Raw genomic sequence first — 15,363 nt, 5'->3', positions numbered from 1 at the left:
CTGCCTGGAAAAAAATCTTATCCTTAATTCATTGTGCAGCATTCCAATATTTCATGGTGAGAAATCACTTTTCAAGATCAACATGAAATTGATTAGATTTAAGGCCATGTTTATCGCTGAGAAAAAAATATAATCCTCTGAATTAAGACTAAATCAGGAATTCTGCTAAAATATACTTGAACATTTTTTAAAATTAATTTATTCTTCCAGTTTATTTCTCTATCTTCATTCACCAGGTCATATAATTAAGTGAATATAAATATAAAGGAAGTCTAAAAGTGACTAATTTTAATCTTGCTCAACTACAGTTTATTTCCATAAAGACTCAAAAAACACTTCTTACTTTCTTTGGGTAGAGCAAGGTATAGGCAACCTACACTAACTCATGGCTATATAGTTCAGTTATAATCCACCAATCGTAGGGAGTTTGTAAAGGTGGTAGTTTTAACTCATTGTCAGTTCTGAGTGGAAAATTATCATGCTCAACAACCTGAACTTTCCCAAGAGGATTGCAACATATTAATAAGGCAACAACATCCAAATATAACATAATTTCCCCTAGAAACACAGAGTGATTGATTGATTGTAGTTATTAAAGCAGAATATCCAGCCTCTGCCTTGTCACTTGTTTACAATCTGGTTTATGTCATCAGCAGAGCTATTTCATATAAATTATTGAGATGTATTTTTTTGTTGCAAATCTGAGGATAGAAACTAGAAGATAAAGCACAGTAACAGAATCCTAAGCTAAACAAGCAGAAAGAATTTTAGATGTCATCAGCTATGCTCATAACATCAGTAACAAATTAAAAGGATAATCATTGCTATTGAAATCAGTGGCAACAGAGTAAAATATCATAACCCAAAGGCAGATCAAACTATACTTTTTTTTCCTTTTCTGCTCGTCAATGCCATGCGTGCTCCCAGCTGTCTTGCCTTCAGCATTAGAGTAAGGTCTTCAGTTTTGGACCCTCTCTCCCCCATTTTATTTATTAGCTTCAATTCCAATTATATTGTATTATATTGTGTTATCCTGCATTCCAATACCATACTTAGTAAATTAACTTTCCTTCTCAGATTGTTGCCTCTGTTTTGTTTTTAGACCTGTCTTCCTACCCTTTCCCATTCTCCCCCTCCCCCATTTGCCTCGTCTGTGGCTTCCCTTATCGCATTAGTCACACAGCAGGACCAAACCAGCCTATAAACCATTGACAAACTCTGACTGGTATCAAATGAACTTTGCAGCCAGCTCCTTCCTCCCTACAAATACTATGTCCAAAGTGACATGGATCTTTGTCATATTTGTGATAGACACTGCTAAGATACTACTTCTGAGATTTTATGGAGATTTCCTGTTTATTTCATAAGACATAATGCCTGTTACTTTCCTTTGGAGCTTTGCAATGCACTATCCAGAATATCTAACTATCTTAACAGATGAACACAAGACAAAAATTCACAATTTACAGATTATACTGAATCTGTAAGCTAACAGTCTTCCACCAAGTGGAGAGGTCCACTTACTGGCTATAAATTACAATCATTTCCCACCATTAAGCATCTGACACCGTGTATACATTACCATTAGCAGCCTAGAAGGCACAGTGAGAAAGATGAGATTCCTCTGCCACCCCCTAGAGACCTGAATATAGTGGGGAAAGTGGAATTATTTGGAAAACCAATGACCACAATCACTCTCTCTCTCTCTCTGTGTATACACACACACACACTTTACACTGAAGAAGGCACACATCACTAAACCTCAAATCCCAATTCATAATTACTTCATATCATGTTTGCTGCAATGGTAAAATTCTGGAGTAACTAGTCTCCTTTAGAACATTGTATTGTAAATCACTTAAACCAACATTACAATCAAAACTTGGGAAATCTAGGACGGCACCCAAAAAATGCCAGCAGATTCACTAATAGAGAAAGGAGTTCTACTGTCAAAGACTTTTCAGAGTACACACAATACTCTTAGCTACCTGCCATCTTTTCAGAGATAAAAGTTGTAGAATTTGTTCTTTGACTATAAATTTGACAAGGAAAAAAGTTCTTACAGTACTATGTCCCAAACTATTTAAATCTTAAAAACCTGGTGTCTAAGACCGCCTAAGTAGGCACAGACCACTACCACAGCAAACAGAGCACTAGTCTGATGTCTTCTGAGCATCATCTTTCACTTAATAAAGAAACAAACTGTTTCCTTTTGCACCTAAAGACAATTGAAAGCCCTAGACAGACAGCATTTCAGTCTTCTCATTGCATGATGATAAAAGCAAGTTACTGTGTTCAGCCACAAGGACCTAATTTGGATCATGTTGTTCCAGGATGAAGCCAGCCTAGTAGAGTTCACCAGACAAAGAGTAGACTTCGATAAGAACAAAAATTCTATCTCTTTGAGACTTTCTATCCCATTCAATCAAAAAAAAAAAAAAAAAAAAAGATAAACTGCTCCAGACTTTTACACAGGCTTCAAGAGTCTCAAAAGAGAGGTTAGGATGCTTATACTAATTTTATTTTCTAACATTTTATAAAAAGACACCAGGCAACTGAATCATTCAATGAAATTACAGTGCTTAGGATACATTCACAAAAGTATAAATATTTGAGTTTGTAAAGTTTACTTATTTTGCCTCAGGCACCATTAGGTTTATCTTTTCCACAATTGGAACAGTGACTTTTCAAGATCATGGAACACATGATGCCTTTCAAGAAACAAAAAAAAACCAACCTTCTTTTCAAGGTAACTTATCTAGAGTCCTTCTTTTCAAGGTAACTTATCTAGAGTAAAGCACACTTACATATTTTCTTGGGAGCAGAGGGAGTAAAGATACTCTTTCATAGTGACCGAATTAGAGACAAAAGCCCAGTTAGCAAAGCAGAAGTTGATGGACACTGAGATGCATTCAGCTACAGGTTCAATTCACCTTTGCAGCTTGAACATAATAGTAATTGAGAGAAAAGATTAAGCAAACAAGATGACAAATACTCTCTTTGGGACTGGATTAAGTATTATTCAACCAGTAAGAAGATGGAAACAAGGAGCAGCAACAAATTAGGTTGAGGTTAATTGCCCACAATTCATAGTACATAAGTATCATACTGAGGAGAAAATAAACAAGTGAAGGCAAGATCCACGATGGATGAGTACATGGCTCAGGATGAGTACATGTTATGCCTCCATCACCAGCATGCAGAAAGATAATGAACAGGATCTTTTCACTAAAAAAGGCCAGAAAAAAAAATATATATATATATGTATTTTTTATATATACCACTCGGGATGGGACAAAATGATTAATAGTGAAGCAGAATGATTTATGTGATATTAGATTGAAAAACAGAGTTACACCACTTCTTCACTTAACAAATGAATAACCTGGTACATGTAAAAACAATCTGCGCATTTAACTATGTTTTTATTGCAAGTTATTCAAAGTACTGTACTGTTTACGGCACTTTGTGCATTAAATCTAAATGAATTTCAATATGATTTGAAAGCTTATGATTTAACATTTTCTTTTTGAAAAGAGATCCAGCTATTTTCTGGAATTGTGTTTCCTGTTCACAGTTTGAAGTAAGTTTTCATAAGCATTTCAACACTGTAGACAATGCTATTTGTGAAAGAATGGCAGTAATTAGATGTTTTGCTTCTGGAGTTTTGTACCGAAGGTGAAAGCACTGTGGTAACACATGGGATGAAACGTGAATGTACCTGTCATACACAGTAAAGATGAAACATGTGTGGTGGTTTCCTTTCTAATAACTGACCTGTTAAATTTCTACAGTTTGTAATAAAAAGTTACATTTATGAAATCTTGATTCTTTACAGTTGAATAGGCATTAGTACAATGAATACTATTTCTATATACAGATGATGTAAAAGTCTAGAGAAATACATTATGTTTCTGACTGAGAATAAAGGTGTTTGGCTGGGTCAGCAAAGTGCAGTGGAAGCAAATCCCACACGAGTTCCTCTCAAAGCCTCTCACTTCCTTTGTACCTCCTCACATCTCCTCATTAAAAACATGAATAGTAAATAACTTTACATAACTGACTTCCCTTCTTGCCTGAATTAGAGAAAATGCACTGATCCTTAGAATATATATCACCTATCTGTTTCTGCAAAAGCTGGGAATAGAGGGGAACATAACTAGAAAAAGTGAAACTGACCAATGCCCTTATTTGCTAGTATGACATATAGCTACAGAAAATTTAGATAGGCTATTCAGAACCAGTTTTTTGTTTTTTTTTTTTAAGGAACAATACAATAAAGAGCTTCATATCTCTTCCTCGTATACTTAATTACACTCTTTAAAATGTACTTTTCTTACATTAACATTTATCTAAATGCATCTGGATATGCTGATAACAAATGTATTTTGTACATGTTTCCAGAAAAAAAATGGCACAACTAGAGCTTGCAAAGCTAAATGATAGCTTTCGGTAAAGTACAGTTTTCTTATAACATTTCATTTTTACAGATCTGCTCCATGACTTCTAAATATTAACAAAAGCCACAATTGGTATTGAAATTAAACATTACTCGTTTTCTAAGTTGTCATTGTCAACACTAGTGTTTTTTAACATTGTAGTAAGTCTCTTTCATCATTTAAGTAAATGACTTTCTAATTACATATGCTAGTACATTTTCCATGAAACTACATAGCGTTGTATGAATTTTGTTTGCAAAGATGCATGGAAATAACCTCCTGGGTTTTTTGTTTTTTGGTTTTTTGTTTAGTTTGTTTTGAAGGAATGAGATGCTCTTTGCTCTCTGCTCATGAGAGAGCAAGGATTACTCTCAGTAACCCAAAATAACTACCTTCTGATGCAGCACAGATAAATTATTACTGGTAATCTATTTAAGTCTCATTAAAAAAAAAAAAAAAAAAGGAACAAGGAAAGGAAAAAAAAAAAAAAGAGAGAAATCACAAAATCACAGTAGATTGCATTTTTATGGTCCTGATAAGATGTTCTTATCCTCACAGCAATATAGGCAAGATACTGATTAAGTCTGAAGTGGGGCAGTAAGGTGTATTTCAGAACTGCATTATCTAAAATACTATAAAGCATTTTTCTCCTTCACAAGTGGTGACAAAAATTGTTGAAATTATTTCTTTCCTACATAAGCACTAAGTTAATGTGCCATTTATCTGTGTTTTTTCCGAATATTCCAAGGAGCTGGTTACTGCACTTTATTAGATAATGTTTTATTCTATCTTGAGTACATTAATAAACATTCTGTCTTAAAACAAGCCTGTATGGAACAGACATATTAGCATCTAATCACACACTACGTCAACAAGTCTTTCTGTCTTAGTGTAAGTAAGGAGAAATAGATGGGCTGTACATCAGCAGCATCACAAAACTACATCAGATCTATGATGCACAGGTTCAGTTGTATCAGAAACAGAAAATGAAAAAAAATCTTAAAAGTATATGACAACACTGATATTTAAAAGTTTGTTTATATTACACTTAAGTTACAGCTTAATAATAGCTAAGAGTATGGATAGTTACAACAACCTGAGTTAATTTGTCATGGCTACATATTAAAATCATGAGACAAAACTCATGTCCCTTACATTTCACAGCATTTAATGAGTGATTAGGTTCATGGTATGAACGTTGAGAGAAGAATGAGGCAGAGACATAGAAATAGGGAACAGATACCCACAGCAGCTCAGTCAAGTCTTCAAAACAATAAGAAAGAAACTTCAGTTCATAGGTTCTAAGCATATCCTTTTGAATTCCAGTTTTGACATGCTTTAAGTTCTCTGAAAACGTGGAACTACACAGGAAAGCCCTTTATGGTAATTCTAAGATGAAGAGAAGGAAGAATTCAACATGTGCAGTGTTTCTGGACCAGTAACCTTTTGATTCCTCCTTGAAATAACCTCTACAGTTTTCTGTTGTATTACTACAGCCATACTACTCACTTGTGAATTTAATTCAGAGAACGGGTAACACAGACTGCTAAAATGATCTGTCTGCACAGTGCTAACTTGAAAGCATGACATGAAACAGTTTTCTACCAAAAGAAAGTATTGTGCTCCCTTCTATTAAAATATACTTGAAAAAACAATGTAATGTAAAGTTACGGGGTGATTTTTCATGCGCAAAAAGTACTTAGAAACAGAATTCATAAACTCTCAGGGCTAATGTTTGTCTTCAGGATGCCCACTTGAGAACATGTGTAAGTTGTTACAGTCAAATCTCATGATCAGATGGCCCATGAGTTACTATGTGAAGCATCATGACACAGCATATAAAGCATACATAGTTACAATAAAAAAAAAAAAAAAAAGAAAATCACCATTAGAACAACATGCTTGTAAACAGCCTGAAGAAGATAACCAGAACCAGAAAGGATAGAGAAACCAGAACTACTTCATAGCATGACAGCTTATGGTCAGTGTTTGTTATACTACTGCTGTGGATTTATAAAACACTTCATTTTCCAATATAACCAATTCAGCAACTTACAGAAACACTGAAATATTTCAAAATAATTACTGAAACAGATTTGGTGGTAAAGTGTAGAAAGAAGGAGATGGAAACTAAAACAGGGAATCTAAAACAGAGCCATTTAGATGGAGTCAGGCACAAGTAACCAAGTAGTATGATGATGGTATGTTCACCTTCTATTGCACATCATCAACATGATTAATATTTTCAACTAGTGAGCCAAGGTACTCTCTCACATTAGTAGTTATTTTTTATTTCCTGTCTGGATGTAAAAGAAAACACCCATTCTCTTCAGTCTCTTCAAATTGTTTCAGGACAATGAAGTCCTTGAAAACCCCAAAATAAGACAAGAATGTAACACATTAATAGAGATGGAGTAAGCACTGACTTTACTCGTGGCTAATATCAGTAGGACTTCAGGATCTGGAGAATATCAGATTGCATTAAAAACTCTGTTCTCACATAGACATGTATTAAAGCAAAATTTGCAGCAGAAACTCTCACACATCCTATGATGTTTGTCCTGCCTAGCTAATTTTATTTTGAAACAGAGACAACTGTGTTCAGCACCAATCTTTCTATCCAACAGAAAAGCATGGAAAGAGAACGAGATTCAAGGTTATCTGTTCTCCATTCTTACTCTAAACTAGGTTTTGCAGTCCAAGAATAAACCAAGGGAAAAGGACAATAACTTGCAAGGTAAATTTACTGCTCATTAACTTGAGTTTCTGCAGACATTTATACTTTATTCCCTAAAGAATAAAGATCCACATATACAGCCCAAAATATCTACAGTCTCAAACTCCGAAAAGGTGGAGAAGTCATCTAATCATATCCGGAAATAATAAATGTCCTTGCCAAACCGTGCTATCCTGAAAAAGAACAGAATACCATAACAATGAATTCTCTGACTGCCGTTAAGTGCTATCTCCTGTCATTAAATCCAAATCTAGTTTCTCATAATGGCCCATGCCAAGCACAAAAGCATCCAGTGCAGCAGAATGAACAGAGCTGCCTGTAGTCACTGCCAGGAACCTGGCAAAAGAGAAAATCTACAATCACACGAGTCCTCAACTGCACAGTTTTGATGGTTAAGGAGAGGCTGCATTTGCAGTTCAGGGTCTGGAGTTCCTCCCTGAAGGCAGGAGGAAAAACTAAGCAAAACTAATGCTTTTCTTTAAAAATGTCCTCCTCCAGATGAGGAGGAGGTTTATGAATCCCACTTTTGCTAAATACTCACGCAGTTAAAATAATCACATAGATGAGTGTGGAAAACTGAAATGTGCTTTTTTCCTCTGCTGAAGGATGTGCTCCTACATGTTTTCTCAGGAAAAGAAATTTGTAGTGACCGACGAAGTAATAGGCTGTCACTGGCTGGAGATGATTGTATTGAAATAGTATTGATGTGCAACAAAGAAATTTAGGACATATGGACTACAAGAACGGAAAGTAGTCATGGTGTTAATCTGTGCATATGATCATTTCAGCATCATTTTTCATATAGCAAATACTGGAAAAAGGAACCAGCTTTTTCTATTCAGATAGAAGCAAAGCAAAACAACTCCTGTATTTTGAAACTCTTGCTTCTGGATATTGTCACCGTCCCTCCAGGTTGTACCCAGAACAGTCTTAAATCTCCTCTTCAAACACACAGGAGGGAGGCGCAGGGTGCCTAAATAAGAAGACAGTTTTCACACAAGTACATACCAAGAAGTTAGGAGGGTGTTAAATACTGTTGGGTCTATCTACAAAAGAAACTTCTCTTTCTTTTAGACCATTTCATAGATTAATTAAATTTGTTGTTTATAATATATTTGAAGGAATTAACAATGTAAAGAACAAAGAAATACAATCTCAAGATCAATTTTAGACCATCTTGTCACTTGTCTCCAGAGCTGCAACTCAGATTTTATCAGTCTGTGTTGTATGTGGCAAATGTGAGCAAGATCAAGTCAAAACAGCTAGCTGCTCACAAACTTGTTCTACACAGATACTGAAAAATCTTTCCTATAAATCTGGGCAATGCTCGAACAATAATGCACTATATAGGCAGTTCTGAATAATAAGATCACAGAGATACTGTTATCATCTTTACTTTCCAATAACTTAGCTCTGCTATTCAACTACTCTGAGTGGATCATTTTCATGAATTAATTTACATCAAAAACCTAACCTTTTTTGATTAAAGCTTTCATATCTTCTTTGTGTGTTTCCAAAATTAATGCTATAATTCTTAATACAAAATAAAACAATTTTGCCTAGTATTTTAAATTACAGAAGTAATATATTCAGTCTACAAGTTTCAAATGAGGGCAGTTTACAATAACTGATAGCCATTGCAAATCTCTTCTTAAAGCATTTGCACATTAAAAGATGCTTCACAGTCACATCTAATGGTTCCCGTTTTCAAACAACAGTAGTAAAACAATTTTCATGCCATATTAAATTATTTTTGCAAGGACATACAGTCTTTCCCTCATATTATCACTGCAGCCTTTTGGCAGGACCTTATCCAAAAAGAAAGGTAGTTCTCAATAACTTCAGTATGACCTTCTTAACTGAATTACGCAACAGTAGTTATTTGTTCAGTTAATACAGGAAAATAAAGAAACAAAGAACAAGATACTTAGTAAGAAATTACTAAGTGTTCATTCCTGCATTTCACAGCACATACTTTGCATAAACTAGTACACAGAAGCAAATAACCATGCAGAGAATTGAAGATTTGAGCTACAGTGTAGTGAAAAGTATATCTTTGTTCTTATTTGTTCCCACCAATGGGCAAAAAAATTATTTGGTTTCCTCCCACATTAAGCACAAGACCAAACACTTCATGTGCTCACCTGTTGCAAAATGTGGCCATATCAGACTGCCCTATACTGTTCCAAGCTGCCTCTGCTCCCCTCATTTGCTACCTCTTTTCTCAAGTACTGCATTCTTACAGAAGGAAAAGAAGATAAATTACTTGTAATACCTGATGCCACAGCTAGTCCTGCATCCACTGACAAAAACTCTTTCAAAGTCTAGAAATTAAAAGGAAGCGTTACCAGTCTCTTGTAAGCATTCCAAATAAAACCTGTTAACACTGAACTCAGAGCTCTGCCCAGAAGGTTACTTGTTACAGCGCTGAGACTGCTGTGACAAGTGACTGACATTTCCATTATAACCTAGTTTTCTTAAGCTACATAAAAGTAAAACCACTGCTTAGAACATGAACCCAAAAGTCAAAACTGTACAAACAAGCCAGGTGCGTTGTCACATAAACCTCCAACAATAAAGGGCAAAACCCAGACTTGCAAAGAAATGAGACATGGAGGGCAGGAAATGAAGCTCATACTTCTAAATGCACTGCTCATTTATCTTCTGGCTCTGGTTTGTAAAAGCAGCCCTCAGACCTGGGACAAAGCAAACAACTGTAGATGGCATCTTAGAAGGTTAGTCTCTGCTGCAAGACTCACAAGTGGGTGGAAGTCAGAACTGAACAGGTGAATGCTGCTGGGTTGTGTCACACTGATGCAACCAAAAATGACAGATAAAACATTATAAGTTTCAGAAAATTCCAGTACACGCAGTTGTTTTTCATCAATCTTAGCTTGCAGCCATTGCATCTTAAATATTGTGGTACTAACAACCTGAGAGTGAAAATGATTACCAGCACACTGAAACTAACTTCATCGATTTTCCCTGTCTAAGCAAAGTGCAATGCAAAAAGGGTAATCAAACAAACAACCTTAACTGTGAAAACAAAATTGGATTTTTTAAATACTGTCATTATTATTAATCTGTGCTGATATTACTTGGCTGAAGATTGCTCTTTCATTTACAATAAATGTTTGGTTTTTTTTTTTTTTTCAAGTTAACATTTCCTATTTAACTGAACAAAGAGTTATTTAAAAAAAAAAAAAAAAAAAAAAAAATCTGCTGTATTTCAGACAAAAGCTTTTTTTTTTTTTTTTTTTTTTTTTTTTTTTTTTTTTTTTTTTTTTCCCAATGAAGTCATAAAAGCCTGTAAAAGGAGTTTACGGTGGGAACATTGACATCCCCTTAACTGCAGCAGCAGCAAAGGCAAATGTAATAGGGAAAATTTTTCAAAGATAAGAATCAAAGTGTTTTATCAAGGTTGTTCGTCCTATTACAATCTCCACTTCTACAAACCTTTTAATGTAGAAAGTCACCTGCTGGACAGAAAGCTGATGGTATGAATCTGTACATAAAAGCATTTTTCAGTTAGAGACTATGCCTGAAATGCCAACAGGATTCCTTCTGTGGATTTTCTTTTTAATGAAGAGGAGGGTTTTTGTTGTTGTTGAGATTTTTGTTTTGTTTAGTTTTTCATTTTGTTTGCTTGTTTTTAGCATACAAAATTGTATTCAGTATAATAATAAAGTCATACGCTGTTCTTAAAAGAAATGGCACATGTGAGCATAATTTTACACCACAGAGGCTTGAATCAGAATCTGTTTCTCAAGTCCTTGCCCATTCCTGTTGGCCTCAGCTTGGAAACACCAAGAGCAAGCTAAATATATCCAAGACTTTGACAAACACATATTCTCAAATGTGCAAACATTCTCAAGAAGAAAAAGAAAAACATGTTTTAGTTCTGAGAATCCAGAACTATCTGAATACATTAAAAATATAACTACTTTCTTCCTCCAATCCCCTAGCACAGTGTCACAACTGTTAACAGAATCATAAAGATTCTACCAGATTGGTTTTCATGGAGATCTGGATACATCACTTTAAAAAAGATGAAAACACTGCAGCTTTCAATTTATTGAGCGTCAGAACAGGTACTGAAATATTTCTGTTCTTTATTTATAAAATAGATGTAAAATATTTCATTAACAAACACCATAAACATATCAACACCTGTTTCTGTATTTAGCTAGGCTGATTTGATTTCTTAGCAAAAGACAAAATGATACTCAAGAAATATGTTTACAATAAAGTCACCTCTTCTTCCAGATGTCCTGAAAGATAAATTGTGTGATTTAACTGGCCTATCTTCTACCACAATAAGTTTTCCAGATATGTCAGATCTAAGAAATAGCTGAGATTGAATAGACCCGGAGAAGAACAAAATATATGTATGCAGAAATACCTGTGTTTCCTAGGCATTGCTGGGGACCCACAAAAAGAAATCGATGGGCCAAGCACACAGATCTGCTCTTACAGAAGTCTTTGAAATGTAAACTGCAGGAGAGAAGGCTTTGTAAAACCTCTCCAGTAAATAATGAAATATTTTATTGACAGCTGCTCACCCCCAATGACTTGGTTATGAAAAAAAAAGGTTTCTTTTGGCCATATAAATCAAATGGTTTGTACATTCAGAAGACAACAGCAGTTCCCACAGAAATCTAAGTGTGAGCCAATGTGAGTAGCACTTGCAGAGGGAAAGAGTATTTGTTTGAATTAACAGATTTTATGTATTTATTTAAATCTCAAACTCCCAGATTTTAGCTTTTTTACAAAGATAATACCAAGACGTGCATTTTCAGGACACTGTGCTACACTATAGTCAATATTTTTTACATTCCCATTGGGAAATTTAAATTATAAACCAATTTCAATCGGATTTATCCCAGGTTAAAATATTACAGTTGTAATATTGCAAAATACTCTTTTTGTGTCAGTGCAATATTTCACTTAATTAATCGATGGAGCTACAGTGTTTCAGGGAAGTTACCCTACGTAGGTGTCACCAGACTCAATCTCAGTTCACATCCATTACCTCTTTGGCCATTTGCGTCAAGCCAAAATGTGCTGTGACCTAGAAGACTCCAGTGCATCCTTTGCAGTATTAAGGATTCTTTTTATGTTTTGTTTCTCATGGATGCTTTTTAATCTGGCTTAAATCATAGTGCATAAAGTAAAACAAAGAATTCTTCAGGACCTGGCAAAAATTATGACTGGATGTTATCACATCTAACAGCAGATGATTGGCAGAAATTCCAAGATTTGAGTCTACTGTTAGAGGCAGAGAGCCCAAACTATTGCAAATCCAAAGCAAAGTCCAAATTTTTCAGAACACTACTTCTGCCTCCCATTGTCTATCTAAAAGTAGGTCATTCTCCAAAGAACTTGTATTCCCTGTCCATTGTTTGCTGACGATTTCCTTGATTCTGAATATTCAAGCTTTGCTTCTGATCCTTTCTGAAGACACAGTAACACATAATGAAAAAGACTTTAATGTCAAAAATAGACAAAAATGTCCCTTATCCAATCAGCTAGCTGGGAACCAGCTGCATCATTCTTGGCTTTCAAGTCTTTTTGCTATGGAAGAAGGCATGCCAACCATGTAAAATTTAGGCCAAAGTAGAAAGCATAGGTATACATGTATCCCCCTCTTACCAAAAAAACCCTTTGTAGAATTTGCTGACAATGCATTTTATCTCCCAGCCAGTTTCAAAATTAAAGGGAACTCATTTTCCTCTCCCTCTGCTGTTTTTTTTTTTTTCTTTTTTCTTTTTTCTTTTTTCTTTTTTCCTCCATTCACTGAGGCCCCTTTTGACAGGAAAACCAGTGCTATAGACTGAGACGGCTGACACATATCCACAAACTTCTGGTATTTGTTGCTTACACAACACCTATTATGCATAATAAAAGCAAAGAATAAAGAATCACAACCTTGAAATAATTAAGTGACCTTAAGATTAATAGCCAAATAGAATAAAACACAGGCTACACTATATTCATGCTCCAAACACCACTACCAGTGCACATTCTGTCAAATCATTTTGATTCCCTATTCACTGGAAAAGAAATACCTTGTTGCACATAAGGGGTAAATTTCATCTCCTTCTGAGGGAGTGACTTGCAGAACACTGAAGAGGAATGAGAGCCCCAGCAGGAAGAGAGAAGCTCTGTGCTATCATTTTCTGTTTTTAATTAACATAGAATTGTTAGCCTGGAGTTAATTGTTCAAGACGACAAATGATGCAACTATAATACCAGAAACATACCTCTTGGAAAAACAACAACAAACCAGCAAATAATAGTTGAAGAGTAACAAAACCCAGGGTCTATATTTGCGCCTGCAATTATGTCCTTACTCTATCACTCATGACTGACAAAAATACTGAACAGCAAAGCTCACATGGATGAACATATTGAGAAAGCACATGTGCCATCAGTTAGTTCTTTTAAGGCACAGCACATTTAGATATCTTGCAGGTGTGCTTCAGAAGATCGGAGTACAAACATATGCAAATAATTCAATATCACACTGCAGGAAAAAACAATTTACAGTACTAAAATTAATCTTATTTGCAAACGTCTTAAGATCATAACATTCATATATTGTTTGAACAGAGGTCCACTGTTGGGAAATACTATAGGAAACGAGAAAAATGAAAACAGTATATTCTGTCAGACAGAAACTTCGAGAACTCCGGAGGCAGAGATTTTAGTAGATGAAGATTGAATATACTTAAAAATTCACAAAATTTACTACTGCATGAACTAATCAGAACCCGTTTAAGCCTGTTCACCTTTCAGATCTTTATTATACTTTTAGACAGAAAGTTCCAAAATTTAATTATGCATTTATGAAAAAAATATTTCCTTTTGTTCGTTTCAAACCTGCTGAATGACTGTTTTACTTGGAACACCTTCACCCTTGCACTATATTAAGTAATAAAATATGCTGCCTTGTCTACAACATTTGTCATTTTTTAGTTCTTTTCCACAATTCTAATCCCCTCTTTTCCAAGGAGAAGTTATACAGCCATATAAGTTGCCTTCAATGAGTAACTAAAGCATGAAAGAATTTCTGTTCTTGCTCTTCATAACTATAGTAGTAGAGCACTTTTACCAGCCTTGCCTGTAATATTCAAGATAACAGAGCCACATAGGTGGGAGAAGGATTGCATTCATTCGTTCTTTTTTCCCGGATGTTTCGTAAAGCTGTGATTTCCTACTCAACCAGTGTTTGGACAACTGTTTTATTGAACAAATCACAATGACTTGAAAATTTCCCTCCTGAATGTTTACAAATAAGTCAAAATGCATTTTTTCCTACACGCACTACCTTGTATATAGCAAAATTGAATTTAATCTGTAATTCAGTTACACAAAATCATGTTTTGCATCTTTAGAGTCAGCTTTACTTTTGAATATTCAAATAGATTTAATCAATCAGTGCTCTGTATCTCATAACTAACCATCCCTTCCAACATTGATTTACAAGCATGTTGAAAAGGATCTTTATCCAAGCAGCCAGAATGAAAACCTTCTCTTAGAAATTCAGGTTCGAAAATAACAGTGACACCTTCTAGTGAAGATACAGATCTTGACTTGGAATGTTTCAATCTGGATTGCAAAGCTGTTCATTTATAATAACGTCATTCACATGGGAATGTAAATTTTAGTGCTGGTGAGACACAAAGTTTTTTCAAAACAAAAAAAAAAAAAAAAAAAAACTGAGCAGAATTTGTACTGTTTGTACTGTTTATGGTATATTACAGTGGGAATTTCCACACAAAATATTGCAAATATTGAATTTGGGACAAACAGGAGATTTTGTTTGTTTTACAGAAGAAGATAATTCTTTACCGAAGAAACAAAATCAGAAATTGAGAATTATAACAGTCACTGGCTGAGAATTTATTCAAATACAGAATAACAGAGGGAGAGAGAAAGAAAGGAAAGGAGTGGAGAGATGAGAGAAGGAAGAGAGCTGCATTTCCAGAAATATTTTTCAAAATGAATGTCTTCCAGTCGCTCTCTTCAGTGTAACAGGCTATAGTAACACACAGTCACCTCACAGAAGTCAAACTTAACTGGGTATTCTGCTCCCAAAACTATGTAACTTGCTGATGATACATGTAACATTCAGAAGTGGATGTTTTTAAGTCTATGCCCTTTCAGGAATCCTCTCTTGACATC

General features: G+C 34.9%; 1 long non-coding RNA gene across 3 annotated transcripts in view; it reads right to left on the bottom strand.

Annotated features, from left to right (window-relative positions):
- LOC149916824 (uncharacterized) overlaps window positions 1–15,363 on the bottom strand; it is a 510,270-nt gene that overhangs the window by 272,972 nt on the left and 221,935 nt on the right. The gene's annotated exons all lie outside the window — the stretch shown is intronic.

This window comes from Phasianus colchicus, chromosome 9 (assembly GCF_987193195.1).
Source record: "Phasianus colchicus chromosome 9, bPhaCol1.hap1.1, whole genome shotgun sequence".
Taxonomy (NCBI): domain Eukaryota; kingdom Metazoa; phylum Chordata; class Aves; order Galliformes; family Phasianidae; genus Phasianus; species Phasianus colchicus.
The sequence above is the reverse complement of the archived record's forward strand: the minus strand, read 5'-3'. Positions and strand labels throughout refer to the sequence as shown.